Source organism: Lepidochelys kempii, chromosome 10 (genome assembly GCF_965140285.1).
Source record: "Lepidochelys kempii isolate rLepKem1 chromosome 10, rLepKem1.hap1, whole genome shotgun sequence".
In the NCBI taxonomy this organism is placed as follows: domain Eukaryota; kingdom Metazoa; phylum Chordata; order Testudines; family Cheloniidae; genus Lepidochelys; species Lepidochelys kempii.
This window is the reverse complement of record NC_136389.1, coordinates 35,528,270-35,549,762: the sequence shown is the minus strand read 5'-3', so window position 1 is coordinate 35,549,762 and position 21,493 is coordinate 35,528,270. Positions and strand designations below refer to the sequence as shown.

Below are 21,493 nucleotides of genomic sequence, written 5' to 3'. Positions count from 1 at the left end.
GAGCAGGATCATAGTGTCAGCATTGGATGCCTCCTCATTTCAACTTTATGCAGAACTCATGCCGGCTCCCATGTCTAGAACAGTGGTGGTCAGGGAATGGCTTAATAATCCAACCCATCATTTGCCCTTCAGAAAAATAAGTGGTGTTTTTTAAAAATGAATGCAAGTTCTAATAATTACATGCTACTTCACATGGGTATTTAGCCATGATTAGTTAATTCTTTGCAGCAGTGTGAAAACAGGTAAAGTGCAATATAAGTGCTGAATACTAAGGATCTCACATTCAGTGATTTGTAAAACTCCAAAGGTGGAGAGGGCACACAGAAGGGTAAATAATGTGTGTTAAATATATTTAGCAAGTGATACAGCAAGCCACAGAAAACTTCACACAGGTGGAGGGGAGAAAACAAACACAGGCTTCCACTCCCTAGTTAGGAAATTCCTGGACATCTGGAGCTGGGGGACAGCAGATTTTTCCTCCTAGTGAAGAAGGCACTTCTTCTATTGATCTTATTTGTACTTGTATCGATTTCATTTGCTCCAGGACACAGGGGCAACACAAGGAAGAATGGGGTGGGGGGTTAGCTAGTAGAAATGAATAATAGTTAAGCACCTATGTGTTTTCTTTGTGGGTTTTAAAGTGCAGTAATGACTAGGTTTGGAGTGGTACAGTTAATTGCTCCGGAAATACTGTTTTCAAAACAAACTGATTTGATTTTTGGAAGTAAATTACCCCTACCACCACTCCCTCACATACCCTCTATCACCCCTCGCTCACACATCCCTCCCCAAAGCCACCAGCAGCAGCCTCCAGAAGAAGTGAGCCAGCCAGCCGGCAGGCAGGCACTCACAGCGCGGGAGGACCGAGGGGTGAAGCTCTCCCATGAAGGGCACTCTCCGGCCAGCCCAGAGCAGCAGGCGGCGGGATCGCTGCAGCAATGCCAGCTCCAGGGGTCACGCCGCTGCGAAGCCGAAGCCGATCCCGACCAGGCGTGCACGAGGCTCCGCTTCTCGCTCACACAAGTGGCTCGGGTCGGCACGCCGGCTCCCGGGAAGGAAAGCGAAGCGGGCTCCGGAGCTACCGGTGGGCGGCTGGTAGCGTTCCGGGGCTCCCAGCGACGAGTGGGCGCGCTGAGCTCCTGCCCCGCTAGGGAGACAGCGCGCCCGGGGCAACGCAACAGCCCAGCGCGGTCCGCACCGACCCCGCCTCGCTCGCTCCCGCCGCTGCCCAGCCCGGGGTGGGGTCGCTCCGCTCACCCGCCTTTCGGCTGCAGCCGCTCCGAGCCCCCGGGGGGCGCAGGGAGGCGGGGGGGCACCCTCTTCCCCACAAACTGTGGGCCGGCTGGAGGAGGTGGAGCCTCTGGCAGTGCCCTAGGATAGCAGCTGCAACTGCCCGGCCACCTCGCCTCGCACGGGAGATCCCCCCGGCCGTCTACCCCTCTCCTGGGAAGAGCAGCGTGCAGCGCCGGACACGCGGCGCAAGGGACTCGCTACCCGGCAGGAGGAAACGGGAGAGCGCAGGGCTGGCCCCACAACGCTGTGCTCGCAGGCTGAGCCCAGGGTCCGAATGGCTCACAGCTCGCACTGCGGTTCCCAAGCCGGAGCAGATGCTTCCAGCCCCAGGGCCAGCTGCGCACCACCTTGGAAACAAAGCGCGATGCCAGGGGGGCAGCGAGGGGGTGTATTTCGCGCCTGCAAGATGTAGCGTCACACAGTGATGGGTGTAAGGGAGCGCACAGCTCCTGGGGGTATGCTCAGTGACAGATTTAGAGTTAGGGGGGCCTTGTGTGCCGCTTCATTTTTGGGGACCTAGCCAATTCTCTCATCTCTCCCCCCCACCCACACACACCCCATTTTCCCTCCTTCATCCTCCTTCATCCTCCTCCTCTATTATAAGTAATGAGAAATAAACTAAAATAAAGTGAGGTACCTTGAGTGGGGAAAGGATGCAGGCTCTGGGCTGGGGCACAGGGTTGGTTACCTCAGGTGGCATGACTCCCAAAGCAACTGGCACCCACAGCCCTCCAGCAGCAGCTCCTAGGCACGGGGGGGGGGGGGTAGTCTCCACATGCCGCTGCCCGCAGGCGCTGCCCCGCAGCTCCCAGCCAATGGGAGCTGTGGAGTCGGCACTCAGGGCGGGGCAGCGCACGGACAGACACACACACCCCAGGGACCATAGGTCATTCTGGCCGCTTCCGGGAGCAAAGCGGTGCAGAGGGAGGGAGGCAGAGGGGGCAGGGAGCCGCCTTAGCCCTGCTGCTGGCACATCTCTGTGCACCCCTTGGGGGGAGGGAGGCGGCGAGTCTCCATGCGCTGCCCAGGGCCGAGGTAGTGCATGGAGCCGCCTCCTCCTCCTCCCCCCCACCAGGGGCGCACAGACATGGCAGCAGCTGGCCGCTTCCAGGAGCAGCATGGAGCCAGCAGCCACGGCATGCAGACAGCCTGCCTGAGCCCTGCTGCGGCACCAGCTGGGATTTGAGGGCAGTTTGTCAGATATTTTTCCTGCATTTTTTTGGGGGGGGGCTGTTGTTGGGGGCCCCCATGCCACCACACAGTTTGTTTCATGGTAAATCTGCTCCTGGGTATGCTGTAAGGGGGAGGGGGGCGTCACACACTGATGTGTATATAGTTACAGGATGTGTGGGTAAGGGGTTTTAGAGTGATGGGTGTAAGCTACTGGGGGTGTGCATATAAGGGGGTCATAGTAATGTGTATGTAAGGCTGTGCATAGCTACACAAGAGTGTTTATGTCATGGAGTCACCCAGTGTATAGAATCATAGAATATCAGGGTTGGAAGGGACCTCAGAAGGTCATCTAGTCCAACCCCCTGCTCAAAGCAGGACCAATCCCCAATTTTTGCCCCGATCCCAAATGGCCCCCTCAAGGATTGAACTCACAATCCTGGGTTTAGCAGGCCAATGCTCAAACCACTGAGCTATCCCTCCCTGTCTTAGCTACAGGGGGTGTATGTGTAAGGGGTGTTGTATGACTGTGTAAGAGTAACACAATGCGTATGTGTTAGTGTAAGAGGATCATAACGGTAAGGGGAGGGTCACACACAGCGATCAAGGGGAGTACATGTTACAGAGGCATGTGATGTATATGTGCATGGGTGTCTATTTTGTGCGTAGAGGAGTGATGGGAAGGGGGAAATGTAAATAAAATAAGTAAGCGTTTGGCTCCATTGGGCCAGGGCTGAAAGATGCCATAGGGGTTCGAAGCAGTGTGGGTTTCCAGAGGATGTGGATAGGACTTCAATAAGAAGCTACACTGGGGGAGGGGAAACAGCTACGTTCCTTTCCATCCTCAGATGCCTTTAGGGAGTCACAGCTGCTGGACTGGGAAAGCAAACAGCCTCCCTAGGATGGCAGGAAAGTGTTTAAGCAACAAAACGCCACCACCTTCAACCCTCTCCTCCCTATATTTTGAGGCTGAAATAAGGCCCTGAGACTTCATGGCCATGACAGCATGCAGGCACCGGTCTGAATGGTCCTGTGGTACAATAGGTAGCCCCATAGGCTTCCCTGCTGGCAGCTGCAGCAGCTTAAGGGCGGTTCAATTGAAAAGTGGCCAGGTAGAAATTGACACTTCCTTGTACAGTCAGCGCCCTGCATGTAACTGCTGCCTTGGTGACAAAAAACAAAGTTTTCACTGCCGTTTCCACCAGTTAACCCTGCAGAGCCAGCACAGCTAGGGAAAGGACAGACTCCAGCTCACTGTGCATCAGTAAACAATGCTGTATCATGCATCCAATGAAGTGAGCTGTAGCTCACGAAAGCTTATGCTCAAATAAATTTGTTAGTCTCTAAGGTGCCACAAGTACTCCTTTTCTTTTTGCGGATAGAGACTAACACGGCTGCTACTCTGAATGCTGTTGATAGTTTCTGATCAGTTACAAAGTTGTGCAAACCCCCTCACAGCCTGTACAACCTCTGGGACATCAATAGGGTTGTGAGCAGGATGGCCTCATGGCTAGAATACCAGCCTAGGACTTCAGAGACCAAAATTCAATTCCGTGCTCTGCCATAAATTTAATGTATGCTCTTGGCAAGTCACTTAGAGGGGGAATTAAGGCACAGAGAAGCTGACAACAGAACTGCAACATCCCTGGGAGGCAGGGCAAGGATAAATACAGTAAAGATTTTGAGGTGCTCAGATAATACAGTAATGGGGGCCAGATAAATATCTCTTGTAGAGAGCTGTAAAGGAGGGTAAAATTTTCCCTGCAGAGTCTATTACAGGTGGTGATGTGCCAAGAAGAGAGCACCCAAGTTCCCGTTACCAGGAAAGATCCTTTCTACAGAGTACATCAAATGTGGGGTCACTAAATGGCAATTATCAGAACCACATACTTAAAACCACCCCTTTAACAACATCATAGGAGCTACACATATGCCACATCTCTCAGTTCCATATCTGAACTCCCTATAACCTGGGATCATGGGGGATTTGTTTCTGGACTATCTCGGGGTGTCGTGGGGGGAGGAGAAGCCAAGAGCCAGGCTGGCTTGAGCTCCATTTAATACCACTTCCTAATACTTTGCAACATTGACACAGAGGGATTGTAATCAGGGTATGACACACACAAAAAGGTCACAAGCAATAGGAATAGCAGTTTCAAGCCAGCTTCATGTCATAAACTCATTGCTGCTAAGGTCAAAGAAGTTTCCACCTCTTCTGTCTACAGCATGGTGAAAAGTAAAGCAGTGACCACAGCTAGAAGCAGGACACCAGGGCTAGACAGAGCAACTGTCTGATCAGGTACAGTAAATCTATCATGCCTAACAAACTTCAAGACAGGGGATTATACAGATTTGAAAGGGGAATCAAAATCCTAATTAAAAGCTACGGAAAAGCAGCTGACTGTGTCCTTTTAAGTGGCAACTAATCCCAGCACCCATTTCTGTCATTGATTTATGAGTAGGAAGTTCATTTTATCTGAATAAGCACTGAGATCGCAAGCCAACTGAGATTAAGCAGGGCTGAGTGTACACAAATTTCAAAAAACAAACACTGTGGAAACCCGGTGCTCTACTAAGCCAATTAACATTACTTCAATGAGGTGCAATAGGGCTGCTCATATTTTCCAGTTTATTAGCCAATTGTGGATAGATTTTGAGCACAGAGTTAACAATAGCATGTGAGCTGGCATGGCTGGTCTCATTAGCAACACTGCAGTAGTTTAAACAGGTGCCTCATGTGGCTAGGGGAGGAGGAGAAAGACAAGCCAGGCCACAGCATCCAATCTCTGCAAGCATTTAAGAGCAGGTCTAAATTTCCAGAACCCTTTCCCCCTCTGTGTTTATAGTCCTTGCAATAGACCCTTTATCATCTCGGTCAGCCCAATGGTTTGCCTCACTTTTACAGTCTGCCTATTGAGAACAGTTGCATTATAAGCAGGAAGCTTTATGTTGTGTGCTACAAATGTGCTATATATTTAATAGGCATTGGAGTCTAACAAGAAGATTCCATGAAAGGAAAGCATGCGAGACTCTCATTAGAATAATGCTGCTTGGATGACATGCACACAAATTTCCTGTTTTTAGACAGATTTATCCTAACTCTGAATTTCCCCTACAGCCAGAAAACAAACAGTTTCTCTTTCCTGCTACAGTTGAGTGTTGATTGGTCAAGAGCCGATCCTCCCGTTTGAGGCTGTGCCAGCCTGTGCAGGGTAGGATTGTTGTTATTGGACATTCACAGCTAGAGATAAACATGAGTAAGAACCAGGCACTGTCTCCTCACTCGACCTGCTTTATCAGATCTCCCTGATTCAGTGCAATGAGTGCTTCTGACACCATCTTTCCATACAGCAGCATCAACGGGGGAGCAGCTAGAGCAATAACAAGGGAAAGCCAGATGAAAGTGACGCTAAAATGAAGAGATCCTCTGTATTGACTGCCATTTACAAACTATGCACCCCTTCTGAACCAGCTGCTCTTACGGTCACTTAATGCTACAACGTTTGGAAATAACTAGGAATGAAGTCAACTAAAAACTCACCAAAAAACTACGCGAAAGAAACCGTGTTTACACAGCTCTTTCAGGCAGGCCTGAATAAAGAACCAGGTCTTTCTCTGTGCCCTGACAGTCATGAAAGGCTGGCTGTGTTAGATCAGTGGGGAAGTGAATTCCTGAGTCGAGGATCACCCCCATCAATGAGATGAGCAGATTTAACTACATTTTATACAGCATCTATTTCCCCACCCCTCCTCTAACCCATCTAATAGGCTACCCCATGGTGGGTAGAGTGATCACAGGTATGGTTGTATTTCAGTGGAGGTTTTAAAACACATTGCATTCCATGTCACTGTACAAAACTGAAGATATTCCACAGGGTAAAGGGAGTGTATGTAATTGCATGCCAGCTAAGCCACAGAGATAAGTGGACGAAGGGCTAGCCCATCAACACAGGACACAGCCAACAGCTGCTATAAGATGTGGAGTTTCAGAGTCACCAGAGGGAGCATGCATCAGGCAGGGACTGGAAGAGCCAGATCTCGGAGCAGGAAGAAGTAGGCATCCCACCCTCTGACACTATCCCTTGGGCAATGCAGATCTAGATTTAGTTATAGTTCATCTGGGGAACATTTGGATGCCAGAGTGATGGGTTCTATAGAAAATCCTATGGTAGCTAGGTAGCAATATCTTGCCTACAGAACTTATCCTGCAATGTGAGAGATGAGGGCTATGCGCAGCATCCATACCGCATCCCTGCCCCAGTCTACAGAGCCGCTCTTAAGCCCTTGCTGTGCTTTATCAAGCCTCCTTTCATGATACAGGGAACGAAAGACTTAATATCTGTAAGTTAGCCAGCTAAAGTTACCGAGAACCCTTCCTCCAGGTTACAGGGTTTGGAGTTTCCCTGAACTAGTTATTTACTGCATCCTTATTTCCAATTCACTGTCCTAGGTTTTGGAGGGCCAGTGTTTCGGAACTGGCCTCAAGCAAGTGGAGAGGTCAGATGAGCATTACAGGCAGTAGGTTGTTATTTGGTATTTGCATCAGAAACAAACCTAAAAAGATAGATATCGGAATAACTGAGAACTGCCCAAATGTCTGCACACGCACCCCAGGCCCCTCTATATAAAGTACAAATAGTCTGGTCTACACCACTGTAGACCAGTACACAGATTTTATATTGGTGTAACTACTTCAGTTCAGAGTGATTTCTTAATGAAATAGTTATACAGGTACAATCCCTGGTGTGGATGCAGTTATACCAGTATAAAGCGGCTGTATACTAATGCAGCTTATTCCCCTTCCAAAATGGGAATAGCTATACAGGGTATGTAAGCACTTTTATACTGGTGTAACTGTTTCGACCCTACAGGGAGTTGTGCCACTTTCACAACTCCAGTATAACTAGTGTGTTTAGACAAAGCCTTAGCAGCACTTAACCAGCACAGCAGCAATGAACAAAGAAAACGGTCACATGGGGAACAGGTGACTTCCTAAAAGGCAAGACTTCAAAATAACATGGATGCTTTCAGGGAGTTGGTGTGGCTATCCAGACCAGAGCACGAGCAATGGCATCGTACTTGCTATAGCTAGGGTCTCCCTCCAAGAGAAACGCACAATGCAGAGTTGACCAGCAGCTGACCCCTGTGAAGTGGGTGGGGAAGGAATCCACAACTACTCCAAGACCACCCCCCTAGATTTTCTCAGAGTGCCATTAACGAGAGCAGCTCAGATATCACCTGCTCCAGATGTAACACTCAGGTGCCTGGTTAGACATGCAGTCATGCTGCATCACTGCACTGGTAGTTCCTCCATCTCAGCCCTCTCTCTCTCAGGTAGTGGCTACCACACCCAGTGACAGGCAGAAAAGTTTCACTCTGGAAAACGAGTTGTACGACAATAAGGCACGGGAGTCACAACACAAGAGTTGAGTTTGCTGCTCACACCAAACGGAAAGTGATCACAGAGGCTGCTGCATGCATTGCAAGGAGACCACACTGCTGGGTCTGGGCAGCGGCCCAAGGGGCACACTGGCACAGGGTGCAAGCAGTAGACTAAAAGGGGGTATGATAGGAACTAGCCAAGTCACTGACCCAGAGGCAATAGGTGGAAGGGCTGACCTCATCCTTCTTTTGTGAAGGCAGTGCATAGCTCCGGGTCATCGCTGCTCCTCAGATAGCTGTAGTGAGAGATGCCTGTAAGTGGCCAGGAGATTATACCCCAAAACTGGCCTCAGTGACCCAGGCTGGATCACCCCAACTCTTCACCTGAGGCTGGATGCCAAGGAGACTCCATCCAGTCCATACAGTGGGCTGACTTGGTGAGAGCATTTCACACAGGTACCCCTTGCAGTCTGACCTCTCCCCATTTGATTCCAAACCCAGTTCAAGGTCCTGGTTCTTAGCTACAAAGCTCTGGATATCTTGGAGGCTTCTCCTCTTTGACAAGCTGACAGCATCCAGGGTAAAGCTTCCAGGCCCTAAAAATGGTCTGTCCCCAACACAGGGCCTGAAGGCATGGGATCCTTGCAAGGGAAGATCAGGATAAGCCCAATTTAGCCCCGTTCCTAGTTCACTGGGATGCGAGGCTGGCCAAGAAAGAAGTCCTCTAGAAAAAGAGCAGCCAAGACATCCCTGAAAGTGCAAATCCAGCCCAAACACACACATCTCTACTCCTTGGGCTGAGAAAAGGAGCAGGTGACATTGTACTTCATATGTTTATGGAAATATGCTTATGAGTGTAAATATAATTTAACTGGAATATGCTTTATGCAAAAGGTCTCTGGTAAGGTGTCGTTACAAAGCTTATAAGCTACTGAGGGTGTTCATCCTAGTTGTAAAAAGAACAAGGAGTACTTGTGGCACCTTAGAGACTAACAAATTTATTTGGGCATAAGCTTTCGTGGGCTAAAGCCCATTTCACCAGATGCATGCAGTGGAAAATACAATAGGAAGATATATATACACATACAGAGAACATGAAAAAAAGGGGTGTTGCCATACTAACTCTAACAAGACTAGTCAATTAAGGTGGGCTATTATCAGCAGGAGGGAAAAAAAACTTTTGTAGTGTTAATCAGGATGGCCCATTTCAAACAGTTGGCAAGAAGGTGTGAGTAACAGTAGGGGGAAAATTAGCATGGGGAAATAGTTTGTACTTTGTGTAATGACCCATCCACTCCCAGTCCTTATTCAAGCCTAATTTAATGGTGTCCAGTTTGCAAATTAATTCCAGTTCTGCAGTTTCTCGTTGGAGTCTTTTTTTTCAAGTTTTTTTGTTGAAGAATTGCCACTTTTAGGTCTGTAATTGAGTGACTAGGGAGGTTGAAGTGTTCTCTGACTGGTTTTTCAATGTTATAATTCTTGACATCTGATTTGTGTCCATTTATTCTTTTGTGTAGAGACCGCCCCTACTCTACTTGCGCTACATTGATGACATCTTCATCATCTGGACCCATGGAAAAGAAGCCCTTGAGGAATTCCACCATGATTTCAACAATTTCCATCCTACCATCAATCTCAACCTGGACTAGTCTGGACAAGAGATCCACTTCCTGGACACTACAGTGCTAATAAGCGATGGTCACATAAACACCACCCTATACCGGAAACCTACTGACCGCTATACTTATCTACATGCCTCCAGCTTTCATCCTGACCACATCACACAATCCATTGTCTACAGCCAAGCTTTAAGATACAACCACATTTGCTCCAATCACTCAGACAGAGACAAACACCTACAAGATCTCTATCAAGTGTTCTTAAAACTACAATACCCACCTGCTGAAGTGAAGAAACAGATAGACAGAGCCAGAAGAATACTCAGAGGTCACCTACTACAGGACAGGCCCAACAAAGTAACAGAATGCCACTAGCCGTCACCTTCAGCTCCCAACTAAAATCTCTCCAGCGCATCATGAAGGATCTACAACCTATCCTGAAGGACAATCCCTCACTCTCACAGATCCTGGGAGACAGGCCAGTCCTTGCTTAGACAGCCTGAAGCAAATACTCTCAGCAACCACACAACAAAAACACTAACCCAGGAACCTATCCTTGCAACAAAGCCTGTTGCCAACTCTGTCCACATATCTATTCAGGGGACATCATCATAGGACCTAATCACATCAGCCACACCATCAGAGGCTCGTTCACCTGTACATTTACCAATGTGATATGTGCCAGCAATGCCCCTCTACCATGTACATTGGCCAAACCGGACAGTCTCTATGCAAAAGAATAAATAGACACAAATCAGATGTCAAGAATTATAACATTCAAAAACCAGTCAGAGAACACTTCAACCTCCCTAGTCACTCAATTACAGACCTAAAAGTGGCAATTCTTCAACAAAAAAACTTGAAAAAAAAGACTCCAACGAGAAACTGCAGAACTGGAATTAATTTGCAAACTGGACACCATTAAATTAGGCTTGAATAAGGACTGGGAGTGGATGGGTCATTACACAAAGTACAAACTATTTCCCCATGCTAATTTTCCCCCTACTGTTACTCACACCTTCTTGCCAACTGTTTGAAATGGGCCATCCTGATTAACACTACAAAAGTTTTTTTTTCCTCCTGCTGATAATAGCCCACCTTAATTGACTAGTCTTGTTAGAGTTAGTATGGCAACACCCCTTTTTTTCATGTTCTCTGTACGTGTATATATAACTTCCTACTGTATTTTCCACTGCATGCATCTGATGAAATGGGCTTTAGCCTACGAAAGCTTATGCCCAGATAAATTTGTTAGTCTCTAAGGTGCCACAAGTACTCCTTGTTCTTTTTGCTGATACAGACTAGCACGGCTACCACTCTGAAACCCATCCTATTTGTATGAATGTATCATTCTGGTATCTGAAGCTAGAAATATGAAGTATTACTCTGAAGTCCTATTGTAACTATGCAAAGTGTGAGCCATTAATGGTGGCTTGGAAACTTGATGGCTCCCATTAACTAGTACAATTGGTTCTGAATGGCTCTGTTTACTCAAAAACCTTCCTGGGTAGGTGCAGGCAAGCCGTGCAAGAATGGAGAATGAGGTCTTACAGTGACATGTGATCATGTCACCTGGTACTGGAATCCATCTTAAACCTGGTGCTTTTCCTTTTAGAAGGAAGCGTGGGAACCCAGAGAGAGAGAGAAAGGATTCCCGCCTTGTGCCAAAGATATAAAAAGGGATAGAAGAGAACAAAGGGGGCTGGAGTCATGAGAAATCCCCTAGTTACCACCTGAGCTGGAACTAACAAGAACTGTATCGGGGAAAGGATTGGGCCCAGACTAAGAAGAAGTATAGTCTGTGAAAGAAGCTTATTGGAACATCTCCGGGGGTGAGATTTACCTGTATTCAGTTTCTTAAATGTTCTAGGCTTAGACTTGTGCGTTTTGTTTTATTTTGCTTGTTAACTTGCTTCGTTCTGTCTGTTATTACTTGAAACCACTTAAATCCTATTTTTTATACTTAATAAAATCACTTTTATTTATTATTAAACCCAGAGTAAGTGATTAATACCTGGGGGAGCAAACAGCTGCGCATCTCTCTCTATCAGTGTTATAGAGGGTGGACAATTTATGAGTTTACCCTGTATAAGCTTTATAAAGTGTGAAACTGATTTATTTGGGGTTTGGATCCCATTGGGAGCTGGGTGTCTGCGTCCTGGAGATAGGAAACCTGCTGAGCAGTTTTGGTTGAAGTCTGCAGCTTTGGGGTCGTGGTTCAGACCCTGGGTCTGTGTTGCAGCGGAGTAGCGTGTCTGGCTAAACAAGACAGGTTCTGGAGTCCCAAGTTGGCAGGGAAAACAGGCTCAGAGGTAGTTTCAGCACATCAGGTAACAGTCCCAAGGGGGTCTCTGTGACCAAACCCGTCACAATGGGATCCTTACAAGGCAAGATCAGGATAAGCCCAATTTAGCCATGTTCCTAGTTCACTGGGATGTGAGACTGGCCAAGAAAGAAGTCCTCTAGAGAAAAAGCAGCCAAGCCAACACTGAAGGTGTAAGTCCAGCCCAAACACACCCATCTCCACTCCTCGGGCGGAGCAAAGGAGCAGTAAGAGCTGCATTACCCTAGCTCCATCTTCCCCTGCCGCTTCTTATCTCTGTCCCACTGGTGGGCCCTGCTTCCCAAACTGGAAATATCACATACGCTGGTGACTCCAGGTAAAGCAGCATGGGGCTCCTTAAAGCCACTTGCCTGCCCTCCCGGTTCTGGAGATGGCCTCCGACACAGCCAACTGTCTGGGGAGCTCCAGTTTATAAGGCTGCAAAGCTCAGGCCATCATCCCACTAGGCCAAGGTTCTCTCTCCGGCTGTCGCAGCACCACTTTGGTCACAAGAGTACATGCAACCCAGCCCCAGCAGCACAGAGCCTTCTGATACAAGGAGGGAGCATTACCAAAGAGTGAAGGGGAAAAAGTCAGAAAACAGACAGGGAAAAGGGGAGATGGTGCAGACTGTACTGGGGTAAGGGGATACAGAGAAGGGGGAGAGAAAGGATAGAACCCCTCCTGCCATCCATGATAAGAATAGAAAAAGGTTGTGAACCAGTGGCTTGGGTCTTGGTTTCCACTCTATAGGCCAGATCCTCAGCTGGTGTAAGCCAGCAAAGTGCCACTATAATCAATGCATGTAAGTTGCACCAGCTGAGGATCTGGCCTGTTATTTATATGACGGCTACAGTCTGCTAGGATCAGCACCAACTGACACTGGTGTGGGGTCGGTGAATGGAGGGAAAACGAATATATGAATAAACCATTGTCGAGATACCATGCTGATGAGCACCTCACCAATGCATACAATACACTCCGTATTTTTAAGTCATTCACGATACTTGTGGATTCTTCAGAACTACAACTCCCAGAAGGCGTTGGGGCTTCTTACAGCATCAGTGTCTGAACCTGCCTGGAGACAGGAGCCTATCTGTTGTGGTTAGGGGTTACACAGAGACTTTTGCTCTCCGTTCAGAACAGGCTGTCGCCTCACTGTTCTGTTACCATTTCTGCTGTCACTAGCTCAATGAGGGCTCTTTGACACCTAGAAAACTCAGCAGGATCCTAACAATACGGACTCTGGGTAGCTTCCCACAATCAGGAACAGGGGCAGGATCTCCAGAGGGATCTGCACATGCCCACCCGGCTCTCCGGATGGTCCCACTGCCTGCGTGTTCAAATACAGTAACAGACATTAATTATTCGGCATGGCCAGTGTGTCATTAGCAATTGCATCTACTAGAAATTTATGAACAAAGATTCCTCTGAATAGGTTAAATGCGCTTGTCCCCTGTGAGCATTAAGACCTAGTAAGCTTTGAAGTTTAAAGGTTAATTTTTGTTATCCTACTGCAAAAAAACAGCTATTTTAAAAAAGATGCATTTCCCCCATGTTCTCAAATCTCTAAACCAGCTCAATGGATTTTAATAAAACCCACCCTATCCCAGCCCTGCTCCCAGTCTCCTTTGGGCTGAGACACCATATGAGAAATTATAGCCCTGTGACAAAGTCGCGAAGAACCCCTGTTTGTAATTGTTTGGCTCCTTTAATCTACATTTCAGAGTGGCCACAGTGTCCCACAGAGACACTAGAACAGCTGCAGCTCAGGGCTGTGGAGTGAATAAGAGTTAAAACTACAAGGCTACCTACTTTTAGATATATACTTTGTGAATCGTACGGGGGTGGGGAGGAGGAGTTTAAAAAAACCCTCAAAACTTTACTACAGTTTATCTTTAAAATTACAAGCATGCTTCTGCACCTAACTTCCACCTTGTGCTGTCAGTTACACCTGTGCAAAGTGGGTAACCATCAGCGCAGGCAAGCAGAGAATTTTATTTCATAGTATTTTGCGGATACTTTGCACAGGCACATGGGATGCCAGATGCCAAGGCAATGGAGAATCAGACCCACTGCATGAATTCAGGCCTGGATGTAGGCACTGCTAATAGCATCTAACCAGCAGTATACAAGACATGCTAAAAGTGATACTGAGCAGGCAAGAAACTCCTCCAGACTCTGAGGCCCAGTACAAGTTCATAGATTGAGGCTGGAAGGGACCGCTGCGAACATTTTAGCCTGATCTCTTGCACAGGCCATAGAATCTCATCCAGTCATTCCTGAAGCAATCCCAGTATGTTCCTGCTGACCTAGAGCACATCTTTTATAAGACAGCCAGATATTCAGGCCATTCCAACTCCAGCTCCAAAACTATTTATTTCTGTTCCTCATGAAGATGGCCGCTAACTCAGAGTTAATGAGACATTTTCAGATTGATGCCAGATGATAACATGCAGCATAAGTGACGGTATTAGGATAGATGGTTCCACATCACTTTCGGAAGCATGTGTGCACATACAAACGTCCTAACTGTGCTTGGGCACAGGAAGTTGAACGTGGGTATGTCACAGTCTCACTACCCTGCTTGTCTGCTCTGATCTTAGCGCAGACGGGCAACTGATATGGACAAGAATTTGAGAGCAAGATCCTTGTCCATTTCAATCCTCCAGCTGTTCGAGAAAACCGAGCCGACAGGGAGAGAAGTGCACAGCACAGCGCAACGGTCTTGCCTGCCACCACAAGGAAACCAATTGCCTCAAGTTGAATAATAGGGCTTCATATCTTAACAGCGCTGCACAAAAACAAGCTAGTTAATATGTCACCTGGCAGAGCATTTAATGATTTAGCTTCCAAGTAAACACTTATTTTATAGGATGGACAGATTTTCAGCAGACAGGAGAACTGTGTGACAGAAAACAAAGTAGTGAGGCCTGCTATGATCTTGTCAGCACTCAATAGGCTAAGCAGGACTGGGCTGGGTTGATACCTAGATGCAAGAAGATGTCTAGGTATTGCAGGTAGTGGTGGTTGGGATTCAGTAGGTGGCGCTCTTCCCTCCAAGTCAGTTATGTCGCTGGCAGGTAGTAGGGGGTGCTCTTTCACAAAGGGAGTAAAAACAGATGTCCTGACCATTTGCGGTCTTTGCTGATCCAACAGCAGTTTTTTAAGAAGAGAGCCATTAATCCCAGTGTCCTGGCACAATTCCAGTCTGGACCATTCAATCTGGCCTGCCTGAATTTTCACATGGATACAGTATTCCTCACATCCCTTCCAAAGGCTCACATGGTTTTGCTGTGCACCATTAACCAGGTGTTACGTGCTGTCCCAGAATCAGCTGCATTTCAGTGGTGAGTGAAGCAATTTATATCTTGATGTATAGATACCCACACAACATCAGCAAAGCGCTGCAGGATCCATTTGTATGGGAATGAGCAGACACAGGCAAAATCATCATTACTTTGAAATGTAGGTAGAAAGATCCAATGTTCAGCTTGAGATTTCTGAGGTCAAATGTGATCATCTCAAGCTTTTCAGAAACAGCCTGCCAGTCCCAAAAGAAGCAAGACGCTGTCCTCCTCCCAAAGGCAATAAGAAACCCACCAAGAAGTCTCAGTGGCGATGGACTTGACCCTCTAAAAGCCCGAAGGGTGCTGCACAGGCCGCAGACACTCTCCTGTCCCACGGGAGCAGCTCTCCAGTCCGTACTGTTGTATTTAGGTGATTTAGAGTGAAAAGCACAGTGCCCCTGAGACAAACAACAAACCCCAGGGCCTGCTAATTACATCAATATAAAAGCACTATCTGGGCTGTCAAACATTGGCGCCATTGACAGGACAGCAATCCTCTGCGATGTAAAGGCAGGGGAAAAAATCCCTCTTGCTGCTGGTGACCCACTTCTCTGGATTGGATTCAATTTCCCTCTGGGTGCACTCTCCCTCTTCCAATCCAAAAACAGAGGCAGCTGCTCTTCCCCTGAGAGTGAGGAAATACACACACCCCACCCGCGCCATCCTTTAACTCAGGAACAATAAGCAGCTTTAGGGAGCCTCTGTGGCATTTTCCATCCACTAAGGCAAGAGCCTCTAATACGTGGGAAAGGTTGGGGGAGGCAAGAGTTATGCACAGGCCCCTATCCCTGCCTTTGCTTCCTCGATAGTGATCAACAAACACTAGACAAGCATTGGCACTCCAGACTACCCAGGACTCAGTGTACTGGGAGCCTGTTCTGCTCCACCCCACCCCTTCTAGTCCAAGGCAAAGATGAAGACTCATATATAGTATAACCCAGGGATCGGCAACATTTGGCACGCAGCCCTCCAGGGTAAGCCCCCTGGCAGGCCAGGCCAGTTTGTTTACCTGCTGCGTCCACAGGTTCGGCCAATCACAGCTCCCACTGGCTGCGGTTCACTGCTCCAAGCCAATGGGGGCTGCGGGAAGCGGCAGCCAGCAAATCCCTCAGCCCTCGGACTTACCCTGGCGGGCCACGTGCCAAACGTTGCCAATCCCTGGTATAACCTGATAGCCATATTCAATACACTCCAGCCTCACAGAGGTACATCCCATGGAGCTACATTTGGGATGGCAGGGGGAAGGAGGCGGATTAGTGAAAGAAAACCAAGGAGGACACCTTAACTCAGCAGCCTGAACTACATTACAAGCAGGATCTGCTTTGCCCAGGGGGATTCTCATAGCGAGGCCATGTTCACATGTCCTTGTCAGAGCCACGGTGCCCCTCGTTCCATCGACTGGCTATTAGCTACTGCTAACGCCCAACACTACTAGCTTAGAGCAATCACTGTTCTGAACTCCATTCCTTTCCCTCTCCTCCCCAAGTGATACTGAGCCCTGATGCTAGCAGCTCAGAATGGTCCCATCTGCCCCCATGCATGGCAAGAGTTCATGATGGGACACAGAGGACTAAGCAGAGAAGGGAACAGGGTTTAGATGGAAAAGAAGAGAGGAAAAATGTCTATTCATTTTTTTCTAGCCTAACTTAAAATAACCACATGCCCCAAAAGCGAGGGGCCAGATCCTTAGCACGTGAGAGTTAGCTTCGCTCTACTGACTTCAGTGGACCTATGCCAATTTGCAGCAGCAACAGATCTGGCCTGCTCTCTCTCTAGGACAGCGTCGGCAACCTTTCAGAAGTGGTGTGCCGAGTCTTCATTTATTCACTCTAATTTAAGGTTTCGTGTGCCTGTAATACATTTTAACATTTTTAGAAGGTCTCTTTCTATAAGTCTTTAATATATAACTAAACTATTGTATGTAAAGTAAATACGGTTTTTAAAATGTTTAAGAAGCTTCATTTAAAATTAAATTAAAATGCAGAGCCCCCCGGACCAATGGCCACGACCTGGGCAGTGTGAGTGCCACTGAAAATCAGCTCACGTGCCGCCTTTGGCACGCGTGCCATAGGTTGCCTACCCCTGCTCTAGGATATGAATATGGCTTGTGCTTGTAGGTGCCAATAACTCAGAGGAGAGGCACTGGCAACTCCTACCAGGATATCCCTCCCCAGTGATTTCAACAGTCTTGTATCAACAGAGGAGCAACCCAGCAAACTTACTCAAAGCCATCTTGACAAAACCCAGTGAATTCTTTTCCACATGACAAAGCCAATTATACCATACATACTCCAGCCTGCCACAAGGACAAACAGTGCTGAGGTAACGCCGAGGGCTGGGCTTAAACTCCCAAAGCAGGAGGAATTCAGAGCAAAGATAAATGGTGTCCTCAGGAAGCCCAAGTCTGGCGCACACAATCCAGCACGTACCATCACTCACGCCTGTCTGTGCACCAGGGATACCTGGCTGCCTACATGGGTCACTCCAGCACCTCAGTAACACAGACTTTAGCAGTATGCCAGACTCTTTTAGTGGTACTTCAAACTTTTCTATGGCTTAATATTTATTCAGATTTACAAAGACAACACGCACCTGGCACATCCTGGGCTCCCTCCTTAACTGTACAATAAGTCATCAGAATAGGGAAGACTGCTCTTCCCACCTCAAGGAATTGAGCCCACCCCACCCCACCCCCCCACACAAATACATAAAAACCTACCACTGCAATCAAAGGCCTTTCAGCCCCCAAACATCTGGGGAGCAGTGGGGGACGGTGGGCCACCCCTTGTGTCCCAAAAGGCAAGAGATCAAGGCTCTGACAGAGGTTGAGTGAAGCATGAGAGACTTTTACTCATAAGGATCATTAGGATCTCATACGTACTCAGGGATTCCAAGTATCAGTTCAATACAGGGTAATGTTTACATCCCGAATGAAGTGGGGTGATGCAAGTCACTTTTCCCAATACATTACTGGACTCTTGATCCCTTAACATCGCAAGCCAGACTCGATCCTGGTCCCATGCCAGTCAATGGGAAAACTCCCATTGGCTTGAACAGTGCGGGATCACACTCAGACATAAACTAATCGATTATGCTGCTTATCGTGCCAGTGGGTCCCACAATGCAGCTGCAAAGGAAGTCACCCAGCAGACTCAGTGCAGCTGGTCCTCAGCATGCCTCAAGATGAAAGGAAAATGATTTCCTGGCCTTATAGATTTCTGTTACCATTTACAAAAACCACACCTAATGCGTACAATGAACAGATGGCAACCAGATTTTCCTTTAACACAACAGGCAACCCCTAGGAACTACAGGTCCCAACATGCACTGCTACACTGTGATCTGGTCACTCAGATTAATAAGTAGCATTGCAACCTAGGATGCGTAAGACTCTTGGGGCCACCCTGTCTGTATTAAAAGGCAGCTCTGGTCTATACTTTGCCCAACCTAGCCTTAAGTCTCAGCACATTAATAGCAGGGCCTCTGGTAACTCCTGAACAAACCATTACTGTCTCCCACTATCAGTTGATAATATCCCTGTGCATGTGCAGTAGGTACATTAAGGAAAACCATTCATTATATTTGGCTATTCACAGGCACTAGTGCATATCGCGGAGAAAAGCCTACAGAATATCAAGCACAAATGTATTCTCCTGTTGTTGAAATGAAAAAAAAAAAGGCATTTTCAAACACGCATGTATATAATCTTGTCTACCAGCTAGTACACAGGATAACCATTCCATGGAATTTGCTTTCAGGCTAAGCAAGGTGGAGGAGATGTAAAACTCAATTGTCTGAATGCAAGAAGGGCATATGAAAGTTATTTAAATAACAGAGGCTTTGGTTAGAGGAAAGAGCCCATTACATGCACTGTATCAGACTTACAGTGATGTATTTAAGTCTTATTTGCAGTGTAGTAACACCGAGGGGTCACAAAGACAGATCTAAGTCCCTGAAGAGCTTACAATGTGAGACAGGTGACAACAGGTGGATACAATAAACAGGCAATAGCACCTAAACACTTGAACACATGACCCTGCTTCAGATAGTGACAGGAGTCCTGTTCTAGCAGTTACAGCATACAAATGGGAGGCAAGATTTCTGGGTTCTTTTTCTAGCTCTGCCACTGATTCACTGTTCAACCTCCAGGCAGTCATTTAACTAGACTGTGTCTCCATTTCCTTGATATAACCTGACGTGAACAATACTTCCCTGTCTCTCAGTGGGATTGGGAGGCTAAATTCATCCCTGTTTGTGAAGCACTCAGGGACTGGAAAGCACCGCAGAAGTGCAAAGTGTTAATAAATAAATTCATTATATTGGGAGGGATTCACTAAGGTTCCACAGCATCTCTGTTTCTGCCCTGTAATCTTTTTTTTTTAAGCAATCTGGCTCCAATTATAAATAAAGTCAGAAATATTAAGGGGATAGGCATAATTTTAGGCTCATCATATGCACTATTATACAGCAATAATTACAACCACAACCTCAGCAGCGCTGCCCATTGGTCCCATATTTACTGGACTATATTCCTATATGGGACTGCATCCAGGTTTTCTTATCCATATTTTATCCTGGCTATTAAGAAGCTGTTCCCATCGATCTGAGGCAGTCCAGCTTTCAGAATGGATCTACTTTGCCAATCCAGCTAAAAATTCCTCTTCATGCAAGGTGACCAGGTGTTAGCAGAAGAGAGCCCAGTAGCTCTGCCCACTTTGTGGTTTGTTATAAAAAGCAGTCCCCTTGCTACACAGCACATCAGGGCCAGGTCCCTGAGCAGTAACAGGCGAGGTTGGGCAGGTAAGGGAGTGGTTGTTATTTACAAGAGGCAGAACAAACCACAGCAAAATACTGTGAGGAATAAAACGCACAGAAAGCACAGGGCCCAACAAGGAATCAGGTGAGTGTGAATTAGCAATAGCCAGCAAAAGCCAAGATTGTCAGTCCCAACTTCCAGAGGGCTTTAAAATGCTTCTGGGCCATTAGGAGAGTCAGTGAGTTTCAAGCAGCAAATATCTCACCCATCCTGCAACCGTCTCTCTTCCAGTTCATTTAGCTTTCATCTTATTTCAACAAGAGGAGAGAGTCTCCACTGCCCTGTCTGTAATGATCCAACCTGACACCCCCAGCTACACCACTGCCCCCTACACTCTATGGACCCATTCCCAGCCAGGACAGGACAACACCCCTATCAGGGTTTCCTCCCCACTCTGAACTCTAGGGTACAGACGTGGGGACCCCCATGAAAGACCCCTTAAGCTTATTTCTACCAGCTTAGGTTAAAAACTTCCCCAAGGCACAAATCTCTATTTGTCCTTTGTCTGAGGTATGCTGCCACCACCAAGTGATTTAACAAAGAACCAGGGAAAAGGACCACTTGGAGTTCCTCTTCCCCTACTGTCTCCTACACCCTATGGACCCATTCCCAGCCAGGACAAGACAACACCCCCGCCCCCCAACACACACACACACTGCCCCTTCACTCTCCATTCCCAGTTAGACATTTGGCGGCGGGGGGGCACTCCTAGATAGGCTCAGAGCAAGGTACAGCTGCACTCTTCTCTCCTGGTTATTCCTACTTGGGTAAGAATGCTGGGGGATCCCCCTCTTTTGGCGGGGCTCAAAAAGCTAGATAGGCTGTAGAAGGGCTGCCCCCCATTTGCTGACTACTCCCTCCTTTTAGCCAATGGTTTTACAGAGAGGATCCCCTTTTCCCAGCTGTAGAAAACTCCATGGGGAGAGGACTCCCTGCCCCCTTCCTTTGCCTCCCCTCTAAACTCGCCCGGCTCCCTGGGGAGGGGGAACTCCACCGCCTGGCTCCATGGGGTGGGGGCGCTCCCTAGCGCCTCGTCGTCCCCTCCGCCGGCTCCAGAGAGGGGGCTCCCCGGCCCGGCTCCATGGGGGGGGACTCCCCAGCCCCTGCGCCCCTCCCTCGCGGGTGGCACTTACCTTTGGCGAGAGGCGGCTGGGCTGCAGCTCGCGTCCCCCGGGCCCCTCACTTTCCCCCGGGCAGAGTAACTTTGACCCTCTCCCTTCACGGCTCCCAGCTGCTTCGGAAACTGTTTCCTCTCCCTTCAATGAGAAGCTCAAGCGGAGCCTGCCCGGGAGTCCAGAAACCCGGCCTTACGCCAACTCCGTAGCGCAGCAACCTATAGAGGACCAAAGGGGCTACGTCGAGGAGACAGCGTAAGAGTCACGGTGAATCGCTCAGGAAGACTACAAGCCCCAGGGGGCTTTGCGAAGCCGGAGCGGAAGTCGCTGTGGAACGCGAAGCATTGTGGGAATTGTAGTCCGTTCGAGCACACTGCCACCCCCGACAGTGGGTTTGTTGGGGCCGCGGCTACAGCGCCGAACCC

The 21,493-nt window shown here is 48.0% G+C and overlaps 1 protein-coding gene across 4 annotated transcripts in view; it reads right to left on the bottom strand.

Annotated features, from left to right (window-relative positions):
* The window catches only part of CAPN15 (calpain 15), a 95,608-nt gene extending 74,438 nt beyond the window's left edge, over positions 1-21,170 (bottom strand). The window contains exon 1 of one of the 4 annotated variants that reach the window (XM_073362858.2): positions 21,087-21,170. The gene's annotated coding sequence lies outside the window, so the exon portion shown is untranslated. Of the gene's footprint in view, positions 1-851; positions 938-1,930; positions 2,036-21,086 lie in introns of those variants that run through there. The other 3 variants (XM_073362856.2, XM_073362859.2, XM_073362861.2) reach the window with 3 other exon arrangements.
* Positions 21,171-21,493: the final 323 nt, after the last annotated feature.